Raw genomic sequence first — 19,656 nt, forward strand, 5'->3', positions numbered from 1 at the left:
GAGCATCTGAGGCTAGTGTTACAAATTTTGCGGGATAAGCAGTTATATGCTAAGTTCAGTAAGTGTGAGTTCTGGTTAAGAGAGGTTAGCTTATTGGGTCATATGGTATCCGCATCGGGTATTCGAGTTGACCCGAGCAAAATTTCAGCCATACTTAACTGGAAGCCTCCGAGAAATGTTACCGAAGTCCGGAGCTTTCTAGGACTCACCGGTTATTACCGACGATTTGTCAAAGGTTTCTCGATGATAGCCACACCAATGATGAAGTTACTTCAAAAGGATGTTAAGTTCGAATGGACGGAGAAATGTCAGAAAAGCTTCGATCAACTGAAAACTCATTTGACTGAAGCTCCAATTTTGGTGCAACCCGAATCGGGTAAAGAGTTTGTCATTTATAGTGACGCATCCCTACTTGGGTTGGGTTGCGTATTGATGCAAGAAGGTCGAGTTGTGGCCTATGCGTCGAGACAATTGAAGCCACACGAGAGAAATTATCCGACCCATGATCTCGAACTAGCCGCCATTGTGTTTGCATTGAAAATATGGCGACATTATTTGTTTGGTGAGAAGTGCCATGTGTTTTCGGATCACAAAAGTCTCAAATATTTGATGACTCAACGAGACTTGAATCTGCGACAAAGACGTTGGCTTGAGTTGTTGAAAGATTACGAGCTTGTCATTGATTACCACCCGGGAAAGGCTAATGTGGTTGCGGACGCCTTAAGCCGAAAATCACTGTTTGCTTTGCGAGCGATGAATGTACACTTGTCTGTTCTACCTGACAATGTGTTAGTAGCTGAATTAAAAGCCAGACCATTATTGACTCATCAAATTCGTGAAGCTCAGAAAGTCGATGATGAATTGGTTGCAAAACGAGCTGAGTGTGTTCCGAACAAGGAATCGGAGTTTCAGATTGATGATGATGGTTGTTTGAGGTTTAGAAGTCGTTTGTGTGTTCCAAGGAATTCGGAACTCATTCCGATGATTCTGAACGAAGCCTATTGTAGCCGAATGTCAATTCACCCGGGGAGCACGAAAATGTACAACGACTTGAAACGTCGGTTTTGGTGGCATGGTATGAAACGAGACATCTCCGACTTTGTTTCGAGATGTTTAATATGTCAACAAGTGAAAGCGGAACATCAAGTGCCTTCAGGGTTACTTCAGCCGATCATGATACCCGAGTGGAAATGGGACCGAGTGACAATGGACTTTGTGTCCGGACTGCCATTGTCCGCAAGTAAGAAGGATGCGATTTGGGTTGTTGTTGATAGGCTGACTAAGTCGGCTCACTTTATCCCCGTGCGTACGGATCTTTCATTGGATAAACTAGCCGAATTGTATGTCTCTCAGATTGTGAGATTACATGGAGTACCTATTTCTATCGTGTTGGATAGAGGTCCGAGATTCATTGGGCCGTATGAAATCTCCGAACGAGTTGGTCCAGTTGCGTATCGATTGATTTTGCCCCCTGAACTTGAAGAAGAACCGATGCGTATCCTAGCTCGTGAAGTGAAGGAGTTACGAAACAAAAGAGTTCCGCTAGTAAAGGTGTTATGGCTCAAACACGGGATCGAGGAAGCTACTTGGGAAACCGAGAACTCGATGAAAGAACGATATCCAAACCTATTTACCGGTAAGATTTTCGGGGACGAAAATTTCTTAAGTGGGGGAGAGTTGTGACAGCCCAAAATTGACCCTAGTCGGGAAGTGGTTTCGGGACCACAAAACCGAGTCTTATAAATAATTAAAGATTATATTCTGTGTTTATGATGTGCGTAAATGCTTGTGTGATAGTTCCATACTTTAATTTGGTCAGTGTATGTGGAATTTATTAGTAGGGACTTATGTGAGACAATTTAGAAATATGCTAGGCAAGTGTTCAAGTGGCCCATTAATATATGTGGGAAAGTGTTTGTCCTTGCATGTCAAATTAGCCAAATTAAAGCATAGTGGCTGGCCATGCTATGGGTGAAAACATGTCACCAACATGTTATGCTAGTGATGTATGCTAAGAAAAATAAAATAAAGAGCATGGTAATTAAACAATGAAAGGAAGGGTGATGAAAAAAAAAATGGTCTCATCCATACCCCCCCTTGTTGCCGTGAGTTGAAGAAAGAAAACAAAAAAAATGTGTTCATTCTAGAACACCTTTGGCCGAATAGAAGAAAGAAAGGAAGGGGAAGAGCTTGAGAAAATCGGCTATGGTGGTTTGCTAGACTAAGGTATGTTTGATGTTGTTCTTGAGATGCATGCATGTTTTAGTAGTTGACTTGAGTTCTAAAAACCCATGGTTCAATTTTGTGGATTGATGATGATTTTGTGTTTTGCCATTGATGAGTGCTTGAGCTTTTTGATAGTTGTTGATGAAAAGTGAAAGATATGTTAAAGATTAATATGTTTTGTGTTGAAGTTTTTGGTGATTTTGAGTAGTTAGGGCTAAATTACAAAAATAAATTTTTGAAGGACTCAAAGGTGAAATAAATGAAATGTATGGACTTATATGGGTACTAGGAAGATTCGGCCCTTAAGGAGTGTGACCAAACTTCGTGTATTTTGTGTTTTGTGGAATAAAGACTAAATTGTGAAAGTGCGAAATATTAGGGGTAAAAATGTAATTTACCCATTTATGCGTTATTAGACTAAATTGAATGAAAATATGTTAAAATGAGATTTATTTGAATATGTTAAGATCAAGAAACCAAGGAATTGGATTTAGATCGGGGAAAATCGAAAGTAGTTGAGTAGTCGATCATTTAGTCGACGACATCCGAAGAAAGTTTATAAGCAATTAGATATTAAAATTTCGGAATAAATGTTAGTTATATATGCTGAAATGGAAATATGATAAATGTATATATAGCTGAATGTGATATGTGTGAATTATATGTTAAATTAAGGCTTGGCAAGCTAGCTATTAAGGTGAAATGCTAATGTTAGTATTTGATTTGGTAATAATCTGTTTGGGGACAGCAGCAGTAAGGTGATTTTGGAAAATCGCCATAATTTGTAGGAGTTGAATTAGAAGCTGAGTGAATTATGCCATTAAAGCTTGAAGAGTCTATTTTCTTACAAAAGAAACTATAAAAACAAAAGAGTTACCGATCTTGAGATATTTGAAGTATTGTGGGGCTGAGTCAAAATGACTACTAGATTCCCTGTTCTGTTTTTAGAAAATCATTATAAATTGTACAAAAATGATTATAAGATAAAATTTATATGCTTAGACTCCTTAATTCTGTAAAATGAGAAATTTGATTCGTAGTGAAGAGTGGTCAGAATAGTCAAACAGTGAAACAGGGGAAACTTTAAGAAAAATCTGGTATTGATTGGCCAAGCCTAAAATTCTGAAAATTTTATGGATGGAAGATATACGAGTCTATATTCAGGGAAAATTAACGGCTAGTGATTTGGAGTTTTGTAGCTCCAGTTATAAACAATTTAGCGACTACTGCTCAGGAAAACAGCTCGTAGTGAATATGTGATTTTGTTGTAAACATTAATGAAAATTTGCCAATGAGTTATTTATTGATTATTATAAAGCTTACTATAATCTATGTGTGTGAAAGTCAAATAAATATATATATTATTCTGAAAGTAATACTTGAATAGTCGATTAACGACTATTTTAAATTTTGTTGAACTTAAGCTCAAGAGCAAAAGGGAACTAGATCCGATAAAGGCAAAGAAAAGATCACTGAGTAGCCGAGTTGGAACCGTCTTACCCAACACAAGGTAAGTCATTAAGCATGTAGTTGGTATTATTTCAAATGGTCATAATGTTTATGTATTGATGCTGAATGGAATGAATAAATATACATATATATATATATGCATGTACGTATGTGATGATGAAATTGTTGAATGAAAAGAAAAGAGGTAAGATGTACTGAGTTGTTGATCTCGGCACTAAACGTGCGGGTATAACCATTTATGACCATGAGATTGGCGCTAAGTGCGCGGGATTAAATTGTACAGCACTAAGTGTGCGATTTGACTATGTTGCACTAAGTGTGCGAAATGAATATGATGCACTAAGTGTGCGAATTGACCATGCGGCACTAAGTGTGCGAGTTTGACTATGTAGCACTAAGTGTGCGATTTGATTACGTAGCACTAAGTGTGCGAGTTGATTATATAGCACTGAGTGTGCGGACTCAATATACATTCGTGAATCATAATGGACACTATGTGTGCGACACTATTGAGTCGATCGCGGACAGCGGATCGGGTAAGTGTCTTGAGTACATGGCTAATAGGTGCTATGCTTATACTTGGTGTTGAGCTCGGTAAGTTTGAACCTATGTGACAAATATACTTGAAGTCACGTACATAAAATTTATCGTAGGATGGGTGAGAGGCCGTTTAGTCGTTTGATTGTAACGAAAATAAATTGATTTATGAAAATGCTTCAATGTCCTATTGATGAGTATATGGAAGGTGAATGCATGAATTGATATGAAACTGAATCGATAGGTTGGAGGAACTATGGTATGGTTCGGTATGGATGGAGTAAATTGTCTCGTTCTATTTTGTTTCCTCTTGTGATAATGTTATTGATGGATGGTAGTGCATTGCTTATGACTTACTGAGTTATAAACTCACTCGGTGTTTCCTTGTCACCCATTATAGGTTACTTGGACTCATCTATTTTTTTTGCGGGGTCAGGCCGTCATCGAAGTCATCACACCGGATAGCAAGTTTTGGTACTTTCTTCTTAGTTGGCTTAGAAGAACATTTTGGCATGTATAAGCTATTACGTTGTGTTTGAACTTTGGCATGTAAACTTTAAGCCATGCGAAAATGGCACGAATGTTCGATTGAGTTGGATCAAGGGCAGGCATAAAATGGACCTAGTTACTTTCGTAACAGATGCTGGCAGCAGCAGTGTCATGAGATTGAAAAATCACTAAAAATAGTAGGAGTGGAATTAATTGATGAATAAATTATGTAATCGAAGCTCGATGAGTCTGTTTTCATGAGGAAGTAACGAAAAGATCATATGGGCAGTATATTAAGAGATAATCAGATTTTTGTGGGACAGGGCCAGAACGGTTTCTGGATTCCCTGCTCCGACTTTGGAAATTCAATATAAATTAACCAGAGATAATTAGTGGTCGTACCATATATGTACAGATTCCTCTCTGAGTCTAGTTTTCATAGAAACAAACGGCATCAGTATTGAAGCCCCGTGCAGGGAGATATCCAGGTCGTAATGGGCAAAGGTCAGTGTATTCGACCCCTGCAACATGGGAGACTTTGACTAATAAACTGTACTAATTGGCCCGACCAAAAATTCTAGAAAAAAATACATAGATGGGCACATGAGTCTAGTTTCTGAGAAAAATTACGAAACTGATTTTTGAGTTACGAAACTCAAGATATGATTTTTAAAACGACTAGTACACAGATTGGGCAGTGTCTGGAAAATAAATTTTATAAGGGGTTAAAGTCAGTTAACACCTCGTGTTCGACTCCGGTGTCGGTTTCGGGTTCGGGGTGTTACACTTTTCTAGTGACATGTCACTTGTATCCTAAACTATTCCTAAGGTTCAAACGGGATTCTTCCTCACATGTTTATAACATCTCAACCGCACTTGCTTGTGATGTCGTGGATAACGAACATAATATCATTCATACTTTCATAACCACCATTAGAAAAAACATCCATAATGAAAATAAAATATTTACCATACAATATCAATACATCAAAATATGCTATATTGTCACATTATTTACACATGTACTTACCTTGGTACAAAACGATGAGAAACAAGTCTATTCGTCGTAAACTTTATTTTTTCCTCGATCAAGACCCGAATCACATTTTTCTTGATCTATAATGCCAAATTTAACTTGTTTAATAATCACACTATTCAAATAAATCCATAATTCATACTTTAGTAAAATTACCTTTTTACCCTTAACTTTTCACTTATTTACAATTTAGTCCCTAGGCTCGTAAAATAAAATGCATGCATTTTCTTTGTTACCCAAGCCTAGTCGAACTTTTCTTGTACCAAAACAACCCTTACTTTTCATCAAAATTAGATTTTTATCACTTATTTTACACATTTTACAAAATAGTCATTTTTAGTGGTTTTCATGAAAAATCACTTTGTGAAAGATGTTTATCTTACACCAAACTTTCATCTTCCTTTGTCAAACATCAAAATACATGTATGTCATACATGGGTAAATTTGTGAACATATACCCTACTTCAAAATAAGGGTAGAAATAGGTAAATCAAGCTACGATGACTTCAAAATGTAAAGAACATTAACAACATACTAAGGAACACTTACTATTGAGCTTGAAAATGTAAAAAACCCTTGCTATAGAGTGCTTAGAATTTTCGGCAGCCACATGAAGGAGATGAGCACATTTTTTATTTGATTTTCCCTTTTTATTCTTTTATTTACCAAATGACTAAAATGCCCTTAAGGCCTTCCTTTTAAATTTTTCCTATGCATGTCCATTTTTGTCCAAAATTATATAAATTGGTCAAATTGTTAATTAGGACCTTCTAATTGGTCAAATCTAAGTGACTCTCCTGCTAACGACCACCTAAGACACACCCCGACCTTCTAACACCTCAATGTTATCTAATTATTAGTTATTTGTTAATGCAGAAGCAAATTATGAGGCAATTTTAAACTTTTCTTAGGTAATTTAACATAAGGGCATTTTTGTTATTTTAGCACCTATGGTAAAACTAACCTAATCTTAGATCTAAATGTTTACCAACCTTCTTTTAGTCATCATTATGCAAGCCTAAAAATTTCAGCTTAAATTGAGTTCGTTTGTTATGTCTAATTCAAGTTTTACTATTATGGACTAAATTGTAACAAATACAAGCTATCAGGACTATTATGAATTAAAAATTAAGTGTGTTTCTATCGAATTTTACCCATTACGAGACTAATCCTAAAATTTTACCAAGTTTCCTTATCATCTAGGGCTCTAATTAGACTAATCAAATTTTAGGACTAAATTGTAACTCAAACAAATTAGAATACCAATATAAAAAAGACAAAATAAACCCCCAAAAACCCACACGGTCGTGTTCCCCAGACTGTGTGTCATTAAATGACCGTGTTTGTGTCACAAAAAACTTTTAGGTAGATCGCACACGCCCATGTGTGATAGCTCTAGTTTCCACACGCCTGTGTCACTTACCCACACGCTCATGTCACTTACCCACACGCCCGTATGCAACCCCTCACATGCCTGTGTGAAAACTACTACACCTATTTTTATAAAAAACTTATTTTAAAACCTGATTTTGTATATTTTAATGTCCAATTAAACCCGTTTAACTACGATCAGTTGAATTTATTGAAATTAATTAAGCCTTAATTATATAGAATTAGGCAATCAATTTCATGCACATCAAACACTGAATAAATCATACAAGTGGCGCACTTTAGTTGCTAGTAAACCACTCCATGGAAACTACAATTAAACAACCGTTAGTATAAATTTCATGCTTCACACACCGTGTTATCAATCACTGTGTTATCAAGCAACAATACACCGTAAATCATTCAATAATTAAACTCAAACATGCTTCAAAATTATTATAAAATCATCCAAATTAAATGTCCAATGCCCAAAGTCCAATTACAACCGAAATCAAACTAATTCCTGGGAGTTCCACAATGCCCGATTACAATCTCTAAAATGTGTAATAAAGTCTCTACCAAGCCTAAATCTCTTGGAACTCTCTTGCTCGGCTCCTCAACTCCTCAAGCCCGACAATTATCTATACGAATTGTGAGGGTGTGAGCTTTAAAAAACTCAATAAATGTTAATAGAAACAACTAGTAAATTAACATCCAATTCATGCTTAATTCACAACCAATCATTCACCAATTGTTAGCCAAAATAATTAAGCATGTCAATTTAATTTCATATTCAATACCAAAAATCAACTATTCATGGCTTTCAATCATCAATTGATATAGTAACAATCACACATAAATATATTGGCATACACATCTATGGCTTAATCGGGTGATCATACATCGGATATATGGATTTCTGAACTTTCACAAATATCAAATACAGTCTACCGAGTTGAACGAGTCGAAGCACACCATCCTTTATAGTGCCTCAAATAACCCATTGAGTGGAGACTCATGCTCAACACTTTCTTATCTACTCCAAACAAATCAGTCCACCTGGAGCCATATGCTCACAATGTTACAAATAAAGGTGAGTACCCACAAATCCTACGGCATGGCAACTATATCTAATGGATCCAACATGCATGGTGCCAATATATTCATTCAACATAGCATATAAATCAGTCATTATTGTGCTTAATTTAATGTGACAAGATGTTTATGTGTAACTTGTAACATAGCCATTTAACATCCAATAAAATCAAGCAATTCATTTACCAATTTCCCAAATTCAATTACCAATTGTAACACCAACATATCATGATAAAATATTTCAGTATACATGCTTTAAATCATCCCTAAAATTAATTTAATTAAATAGTACAAACACCACGTAAAGCTTACTTACCATTTTTTTCAATACAAATTCAATTTTTGCACATTTAATACCAATCTTGCAGAATTAGCCATTCAATCATAATTAATTAATTGAAATCATTAATTAAGCTACTAATTAAATATAATTAAGGGTCAATTTACCAAATCACCCTTAGAAACACTCACCACACAATTTTATTCTATCACAACAAGTGATCAACTAAGCAATTTCAAGCTTCAATTCTGATTATCTCGGTCCTCTTCAGGACTCGAAGCTTAAATAGAGATAAAGTAGACATTACCACATTTCCAATGCTATAATAAATATAAATTTTAATTAACTATACTAATCGAAATTCTTTCACAAAGATTCTTTACCAGATTTGTAACATCAAGTCGAAAACTCGATTCCTCACAAAATCGATCTCTCTAACCCTCCTAATCACTTCCAAACATCAATATTAAACCAAATACACATAAACTAAACATCAATTTCACATTTAAATCAATTTCACAACAATTCGGGAAATCGGTTCGTGAAGATGATGAAATTCGAATTTCTTCAAATTACCTCACAAATCATGTTTAACCTTGATAAATAAGACCAAAAGCCTTTTAATATATCCATTTTTAGTTGGAATATACATTGATTTGTGGATTTCCTCTCAAAATTCAAGATCCACCATTAAAGCACCTTAAGCTTTTGAAGAAGATGACATTGATAAAAATCATGTAATTTACTCTCAAATCATGTAAAAATATTTCTAATCATCATAAAAATAAGTTTAGAAATAATAATTACCTTTGATTCGTTCTAAATCCTTCGATTGAAAATCTTGATTCAAGAATATTGAGAAATTTCAGAAAATTTTTAGCTACTTTTGAGAATAATTTCGGATGAACTAAGAAAGTATTTTGAGAAGAAAATTAGTTGGATCTATTCTCTAATGCTAGATCTTTAAAATCATGCGAAGAAATCAAAATTTATAGCTCTATAATATGATGTAAATGGTGTGAAAAGTAGGCTAGATGCATTGCTTTTAAAACTGAAACAACCCACCAGAAATTTAAAAATTGGGGAATTTTCCTAATGGCCACTCCCGCATTTCTCTTACTTTGCCAATGAATCTTTTCCCTCCAAAGTTACGAAATTTAAGGTTTATTTTCCAAATAAATACTCTAAAATTTCTCTTTTCCTTACAATTAAATCCAATTTAATTAATATTTAAATTTAACTCAAATTAACCCCCAATGAAAATTATTTTAAAATTCTTTTTCGACCCAAATTAATTATTTTCACTAATAATTATTTAATTGCTTTAAAATAAATTTTCCAAAAATATTTTTATTTTTCTGGATTATTTTTTAATCTATTTTAGATGAAATTAACCTCCTAAAGTAAATTAAAAAATTACTAAAAACCTTATAAATTCCTAGTTCCACACTTAGAACCTGGGATATTACAATTAAGTTACAATCATTTCCATGTTATTCGATCGCATCTAAGCCTAAATCGAGCATATGATACATTTAAAACCAACCGGGAACAATTCTAGACTAAATTGAAACTTTTAAAAAACCTTAGGTAAAAAGTGAAAACAGGGGTCACATGGCCGTGTGACTAGGCCATGTGACAAAGCTCAAACCGTGTGGATCAAAGACAAGGTCATGTGGCCATACTGTGTAACTCTCTTTTACTATGTTGACAATCCAATACCAAAATCAAATAGGCCAATGGCTGTGTCATGCAACCATGTGTGACACACGACTGTGTAGCAGGCCATGTGCACCTAAAAGTGTATTCAAAATCAAGCCATTTCACCTACAATTCCTTAGGTCCCAAGCCATACAATTAACATCACTTAAACCTATTCAAAATGCACCAAATCATGTCAAAATATACCAAACAACATTCAACCTAAGTGTTAACCAATATGCCTTCATTGGCACCACAAATCAACCTAAACATAAACCATTTAAGCACAACTACTTAACTTTTCATGCTTAATTAACCATCACTTATACATCATTTTAACATGACCACATCATCAACCCAAGTTCTTCAACCAACCGCATCTTAAGGTACAATTCATAGCAACTAAATACATGTTCAATATCAAATAATTCATACTTCCACAAAGCATTAAAATTACCATTTTAGCTAACAAACTTATACATTGATTCACATATCAAATGACACAAAACATAACCAAATGATTATAAACATACATGTACCAAAATTCCTATTTACATGCCACTTATAACCGGACCAAAATAAATGAATAGCTATCGAAAAAGCTGACGGATAGTGTGTCTCCAACGATGATCCAATCAACAGCAAGAGTCCAACAATCTACAAGGAAAAAAACCAAATAGGGTAAGCTTACATAAAGCTTAGTAAGTTCATAAAATAAAATATCACATACCTGTCAACTTAAGTTTACAAATCATACATAACATAGAATTAACATTCCTTTGCTTTGTTTCATAAATCCTACCATATCAAATGGTTAAGCATAAATAAATCATATCATAACATACCAAAATTCACATACCAAGTTATAACCATCATAACATAGTTCTTCATACCATCTTGTTTCATTTCCATTTCATTTATCAACTATTTTGCCCAGAGAGCTATAGTAAATTAACTCCGCATATGCGGGAGGGTAATGTTCACACAAGCTAACAAATGAGACATTAACCAATACACGATGCTGCTCACACAAGCTTTAGAGAATCTGCAACACATACAGGATCTCAAGCCATTGGTATGGTATCCACGACTAGTAAAAAGTACCTGGAAATGTAAATACTTACACAGGGTGCCTGGAACTGAAACACCAATACATAGTACCTTGAACTGTAATCAACAACATAGAGTACTTGAAATGCCCTAATGACATGTAATTTGTATCATAGGTATTCACGAATTTCACACAAGCTTTAGCCTGTATTCTATATTCATTACATGTTCATAACTTTAAACCATGATCACATTGGTCACATACATTCCCAAGATTAGCATATATCCATTCAACCATGTACAATGCCATACTTTACATTCCAATATCTTTTCTTTTCGCTTTCAAAACTATCTCAATTAATCACATTAACTATGTAGATATATATAATCACATACTTAATTAAATTCAACTATCATACACTATATTAAACATAGTACGAACTTACCAAAACACAGTAGCTACCTACATCTCAACGACAACTATTCTGTGACCTTTCCTTTCTCGCGATTATCAACTAATTGATCCATTTATTGATCTAAATACTAATTTAATTCGATCAACTAATTCAAATATCTTAAAAATATTTAATTTCATGTATTTAACCATTTAACAACATTTTATATTTTTACCCTAAACTTTTACCTTTATTCAATTTAGTCCCTAAATCCAAAACATTCAAATTGATCACAATTAAACCCAACCAATGCTATCTGAATTCTCTATGGTCATTATACAACTCATATTTATCAAATTTTCATAATAATTTCATGATAACTTTACTATTTTAACAATTTAGTCATTAAACTTAAAATAAACCAAAACCACTTTACAAAATAGTCTATTTAACTATCCAGCTTATAAGTCTATCATCAAACTTCAAAAACATAAAGAATTCATCAATGGTATAAATAAAAAATTTAACAGTTTTATGAATTAGTCCCTGGGTTAGCTAGATTAAGCTACAACGATCTTAAAAACATAAAAATCTTGAAAAACGAATCCGAAACACATACCAGTCAAGTGAATTAAAGCTTGGCCAAAAGCTTCCTTACTCAACCATGGAGTTTCAGTGATAATAGGTTGAGGAAAGTGAAATAAAATAGCTATGTGTTTTGTTTTATGTTTTTAATTCATGTTTAAATTATTAGAAAATATTTTATTAACATAATTTTACACCAAATGTACATAGTAACCAACCATAATAATCCAACATGGTCAAATTGCCTCATAAAACCCTCAAATCATGGTTTCATAACCATTTAGCACAAATAAACTAATAGCGATTAATTTTTATAGCTTTTACAATTTAGTCATTTTTATTAAATTAATTATCTAAACGTTAAAATTTTTGGACCAAATTTAAATACATCTATATAAATATTTATGGGTTCAATTTACAGAAACAAGGTCGTGATACCTCATTTTCAAAAATCACTTGACTTTAGGGAAAAACCACTTGTACTTAATTATTCGTTTAATTTGCAAAAATTATTAAATCAAAATTCAATATAATATTATATTTGACTCGTAAATATTAAATAATATTTATGGACTCACTCGTTGACATTTGTGATCTTGAAACCACTGTTTCTGACATCATTGAAAAATAGGCTATTACATTTATGGTTGAGTTAGTTTTATATTTTGAGTTGTCATTTCGGTATCTTGAATAGAAAATGTTAACCTAAACATGAATTAGAGCTAAATATGTGTAAAGAATAGAAGTTTAAAATGTTATTTGCTTACCAAGTTAATGAAGGAATGTTTAATCATGAACGGATGTATATAAAAACTTGGTTTATGAACCAGGTTTATTAAAGGTGTGGTAATTCCAAAAAGAGATATCGCGACAACAAACCCCCCGTCGCCGTGAGGTAAATTTGCGAATAAGTGGCGTCATGACCACAATCCTCCGATATCATGACGTGAGCTCACCAGAATGTAATGTCGTGACATCCCCTATTCCATGGTCACAAAGATACCAATTGTTTTCTAAAAGTCATGACATGCCCTTTGAAGTCGTGATGACAATCCCTGCTTTCAATGTCACCACATGATACCTTTGATGTTGCGACACCAACTCAGGAAATTTCAAAACTTATTGTTTTAGTCCTAAATCAACCTTGATTCATCATAAGAGATTCCGTAAGCTAGTTTATAACATGGTTTTAATATAATATCATTTTATAATTAGGAATAGATCTTAAGTGTAATATCCCGAATTAGGGCCTAATCGGAATAGTGGTTTCGTGACCATAAATCAGAGATAGAAATAATTATTTTATAATTATTTTAAGGTTTATGATATGATTGCATGATTTTGTGAAAATTTCGTGATGAAATTCTATGCCTAAAGTGCTTAAATTGAAAGTAGGGACTAAATCGAATAAGTTGCAAAACTTGCATTCTAGAAGTTTTTAGTATGAAATTGTTTTGGAATATTAATGAGGAGGTCTTAAATAGCAATTTGACCAATTTTAAGTTCATGGACAAAATTAGGACATGGAAGGAATTTTTGGAAAGTTTAGTAGTAAGGGTATTTTGGTCATTTAGTTATTAAAATGAATTAAAAACAAAATTAAAAGCCAATTTTTGTCCATCTTCTTCATTAGGCCGAAATTTCAAGGGTTCTCCATAGCTAGGGTTTGTTTCAAGCTTCCAAGCTCCATAGTAAGTGATTCCAAGCCCCGTTTTTAATGATTTTTACGTTTTTGAGATCCCGGTAACTCGATAAAGCTTATGTTAGCAATAATTTAACCTAGGGTTTATATTTGGAAAATACCCATAGGTGAAATTTGTGTATTTTGATGTTTTATGATAGAATATGAAGTTTTAAATTATGTTAGACAACTTTTACTACTCGATTTTAAGCAAAAACGAGTAAAAGGGCTTAATCGGTAAAAATACCTAATAGTCACAAGTACATGTTAGAGTGAGAATTTGATGTTGCCATAGAAGAGAAAAGTGATCAGCATGTTGTAAAACATAATAATAAGGAATAAAGTTTAATCCCGAGCCTAGGGGCAAAATGTAAATATGCAAAAGTTTAGGGGTAAAATTGTAATTTTGCCAAAATTTGAGTTAAGGATTAATTTGATAATGTGAGTATTAAATAAGCTAAATGTGTTATTTTAGATCAAGAAAGACGTGGAATCGACCTCAATCGAGGAAAAGAAAAGATTGTGGACTAAATTACAAAATCTTTGTATTTTGGTACCAAGGTAAGCTCATGTGTAAATAATGTAGCATAATGGTTATTTTTAAGTTATTGATGTTAATTATATGTTATGCTGAATTTTATTATGAAATGTATGCTTTTTGGTTAATTTCAAATAATATGTAAATTATGTGAACTACTTGTTAAATATAATTGTTACCGAGTATTGATTTCGGCATTCTACGGAAGACAGCAAGGATAAGTGTTCGAGGAAAAAGCCCGTTTGAACCTTAGGAATAGATTAGGATACAAGTGACATGTCACTAGGATGGTTGAGCATCCGAACTCGTTGAGTTGAGTCCGAGTTCACTTATGGATGCGAATGTCCGAACTCGTTGAGTTGAGTCCAAGTTCGTGAGATGTAACTAGGCATCCGAACTCGTTGAGTTGAGTCCGAGTTCACTTATGGATGCGAACGTCTGAGCTCGTTGAGTTGAGTCCGAGTTCGCTTATGGGCAGGTTACATGATTGCTTGATTGCATATATGGCACTTATGTGCAAGTTATCCATGTATCCGAATTATATTCCGATGTGTTCAACGGGTAAAGTTCTACTCAAATGGAGGAATATTCGAGATGTAAAGAGACGTATTGGCAAGTGATGTGAAATGGATATTTTGGACAGGTATGTATTTAACCCTCGGGTTGAGTATTGATACAACCACGATAAGGTAATAAGATGATGAAAAATGATTAAAAATGTGATATGTGTTTTAGTGATACATGCTAATGTTGATTGGTATGACTGTTTGTTATGTTACTTATTATTTGCATATGAACTTACTAAGCATTTATGCTTACTCCCTCCTTCTTACTCATTGTAGTTTTGGACAAGCCAGCTCAGGAGTCGGGATAGGTCGAAGGCTCAGTCACACTATCCGGAAGACTTTTGGAAATGGCTTGTAAATTTAAGTATGGCATGTATAGCAATATACCTTTTTGTGTAAATGATCTTATGGTATGGTGATGGAATGGTTGAGGAAATGCTTGATAATGATAAATTATGAAAATAGTTAGTTTAGATTATATTTGATGTTAAGGAAAATTATTAAGATACTTAGTGCATAAAAACTCATAAAAGGGATGAAATTTGCCATAAACAGAATACTGCAGCAACACTGACGCGAGTTTAAAAATTTACTAAAAATCATAGAAATTGAAATTGGTGATGGACTACATATCAAATTGAAGCTTATTATGTCTAGTTTCACATGAAACAAATGAAACAGGTAAAGGAACTATATGTTACAAGATATTTGAATTTTAGTGAAACAGGGTCATAGCAGTTTCTGAATCCCCTGTTCCAACTTTATAAATTCACCATAAATTTTAAAGATATAATTAGGTAGTGTATTTTATATTCTCAGAATCCTTATTGAGTCTAGTTTCAGGATAAATAAACCTCATAGTCATATGGATTTTTTATAGAGAGAAATGTGGTTCGTAGTAAACAGAGGTCAGACCAGTCAAGTCCTGAAACAGGGGTAACTTTAACTAATAAACTGTACTAATTGGCCCAACCAAAAATTCTAGAAACAAATTAGTAAATAGGTATATGAGTCTAGATTTAGTGAAAATTTACGGATCTTGATTTTGAGTTTCGTAACTCGAGATATGATTTTTCTTGTGACTGTGATGCAAGTAGCTTAAAAGCTGTGAATGTAGAAATAAATAATCCAAAGTTCTAAATATGTTAAATTAAGCTTAGTAACACCTCATACTCGACTCCGGCGATGGTCTCGGGCGTGGGGGCATTACATTAAGTACTTGTATAAATCGCTTATTTAATATGAAAATGTAGTTGTAGTTGCTCTGGCAACGAATGTGACATCTTGCATCTTGGATTCGGTGATTGGGTCGAGTATGGGGTGTTATATTTATTGGTATCAGAGCTACAAATTTAGCCAATTCTCAAACTAAATCGAGCTCGAAATTGAGTCTAGGGGCACATTTTAGGGCCAAGTCGAGTTTGAGTCGAGATTTAGTTGCTGACTATGCAACACCTTATACCTAGCCCGGTCGCTGAACCCGAATATCAGGATGCCACACCAATGTCTCACATCATACATAGTACAAATGAGTTCATTATTAAAGAAACGTCTTCCATTTTAGCATTTACATGAGTTTTAAGTCAAATATACTCTTAATTTTCATTAAGACTTACTACACATACTTTAATTGATCATATAATAACAGTTGTACATACATGAGGGCCACTTAGAAAAATTTCAAAACTGACTACTTAGGTATCGATACTGGAACATGGGTATTGATACTAATTGAAAAAGTGACACCAAAATAGCATTATGTTTCTCGCCTAAAAATAAAACGCCAGAAGTTATCAGTACCTTTCAATACGTATCGATAATTTTACCCCGAGTATTGATACTCATGATATAGTATCGATACCAAATTACGATTTTGACTTCTTACAAATTTGGAAATCATATAGGTATCATTTTTATAACTCGAATATCATTACCTCTGCTCCAAACAGTAAAAATTCAGCATATAAAAGCATACAAACCGTTCCTACACAAGTTTATTCAACATACATCTTTTACCATATCAAATAAACGTCAGAATGATTATAACAACAGTTTCAAACAATAAAAATAAGTCCGAGCAATAATCAGCATATATCTTTAAATCCTAAGAACAAATAAGCTATGGAAATATCCAAAATATCATGGAAATTACTAGTAAAAAGTCTACCACATTGCCTTTATTTTTCCAAAACATAAACGGATAATAAATCACCTACGAAGAATTACTAGAGTCTAGCTTGGATCAATCCATTGGAACCACATCGCTCACACTAAAATGCTACTAATCTGCAATGATTTAAAAAGAGTGGATGAGCTTAACAAGCTCAGTGAATGCCCAGAATAACTACCACGCAAATAAGTCATCATGCAATAACGAAACATCTATATAGCATAATTACAGCAATACCAACTTTAATGTTATATCACACTTACTCATGCATTATTTAATGGTTCATTTACTTAGTAATGACATACACTTTTAAGCATATATCACATTACATATATAATCACATTTAAAGATAAATTGGCACTTTAGCTATGAAACATATCTATCACCACACATTAGATACATGGATCTCCAGCACACCATTTGACTCATAGAGTCGAACATATCCCAAAAAGTGAAGCATAAAGCTAGCACTCTCCAACACACCAACATGTCCCGTTGAATGGAGCTTAGCTTACATTCCTTTACCTCTCCAACCTATCCCAGGGCCTTGATGCCCAAAAACACAATATATATTGATGAGTACTCACAATCCTATGGCATGGCAACTATATCCAATGGTCTCAAAGATCATAAGGCCAAAATATCTGTTATTGACACACACATTTACTTATCATTCACTACACTTATTCACTGCAAATATCGCATTATAAACACAACACTATCTCTGTCATTTAGCATGTATAACATGACTACATTTACACTTTAACAACGGTAATCATGGACACATAACACATGCTATAGCATCTCATCTCAGTTCACATTTTCACAATCACACTAGCACATACTTCACAAATTAAATTTAGAGTATGAGAAAGATTACACTAGGAATTTAGAATAGGGGTTTAGGCTACTTTTAAATTCCCAAATAACGCAATGAATCATGTCCACAAACAGTGATTCTAAACACTCACCAATTACGCTTTCGTCGAAATGCCGAAAGCTTAAACTAACAATTCTTTAACTCGTGGAAGGTCCTACCGAATCTGAGGATTCAACAATATAAATCACACAACAATACTATCACAATTAGCTAAGGACTCACCTCAAGTAATCAAAAACATAAGCCTAAGCTAAGTTCTCGAGTAACTGAAATCTTCAACAAAGCAAACTTAAATTTCAAATATCTCTATCTATACTTAATCATTTTGCCTAAAACGAATTCCATTCATCTAATTATTCACCTATGATAGATTCTCAATCTTTAAACTACATAAGACTACTCAATTCATGGTATCAAATTTTTTGACATGTTTATGGCAATTTTCATGAAAATTCATTAAAACCTTAGAAATCTTTAACAAAACTTCAAAGTAAGTTAAAAACCTTTTAATATCATAAAAAATAATTGAAAAGCACTTTAAAAACCATGTTTTTATCCAAAATCCTGAAATTCACCATTAACAATTCAATTTTTTACTTTTATTGAAAACATGCAATTTAATAGCTAAAAACTCAGTTTTATAACTAACATTAAAAACTAATGGGTAGATGAATGGTTACCCTCGAGGGAAGAAAAATGAGAGATAGATGTAAAACCTGGAAAACCCACAGACTTAACAATCGAGAAATCTATGGTGTTTTGGGTGTTTTTCTTGAAATTTTATAGAGGTTTATGGCTTGAGTGTTGATAGAAATCAAAGGAATATAGTTTTGGAAATCAAATTTTGATTAAATAAGGTTTGGGAGGCAAAGGACGACATAAGAATGAGGGGAGAAGAAACTAACATGATACACTGAAGGTGAGGGATGATATTAGGTTGTATTTTTTAAACTTGGCTCAACTGCTTCATACACACATAAAATTTTACCCCTTTTACAAATTAGTCCCTATTTCAAAATTGAAAAGCTTTTGAACATTATTTTCAATATTTGATTGGATCTTCTAAATACCATAAATGAGAACATCTTCGATTACCATGCTTACGAAATTCCCAAGCTCACTAGAGCTAAAATTCCTAAAATACACCAAAACTCCTAGGCCTAATTTTGAGGTGTGATAGATTATGTTGGACCTAGTGCCTTAAATGTAGTATATTTGTTTATATACTTACATTTCTATCAGATACATATTATTTGTATTATACTAATTCAATAAGGATTCTTTTATCTCTCCTTATAAATAGATGACACTAGGAGGACAAATGTAATACCCGAAACCTGGCCTAGACGTTACGACCAGATCCGGAGAAGTTACCTTGATTCGCTTTGAAAATTCAAAAATCTTTTGGGCTTATAGAAATAAAGCAAGCTTTTGATAAAAACAATTCCAGTTTATTTTAAATGAAAACATCTTCCTTACTAATTCGTCAATTCTTTCAGTTTGGAAAACACAATTTCAATTTTTGAAAATCCAAAGTTTTGCTGATAATGTAGTTATGATTTTAAAATGATTAAACGATTTAAGATAGA

This window comes from Gossypium hirsutum, chromosome A05 (assembly GCF_007990345.1).
Source record: "Gossypium hirsutum isolate 1008001.06 chromosome A05, Gossypium_hirsutum_v2.1, whole genome shotgun sequence".
Taxonomy (NCBI): Eukaryota; Viridiplantae; Streptophyta; class Magnoliopsida; order Malvales; family Malvaceae; genus Gossypium; species Gossypium hirsutum.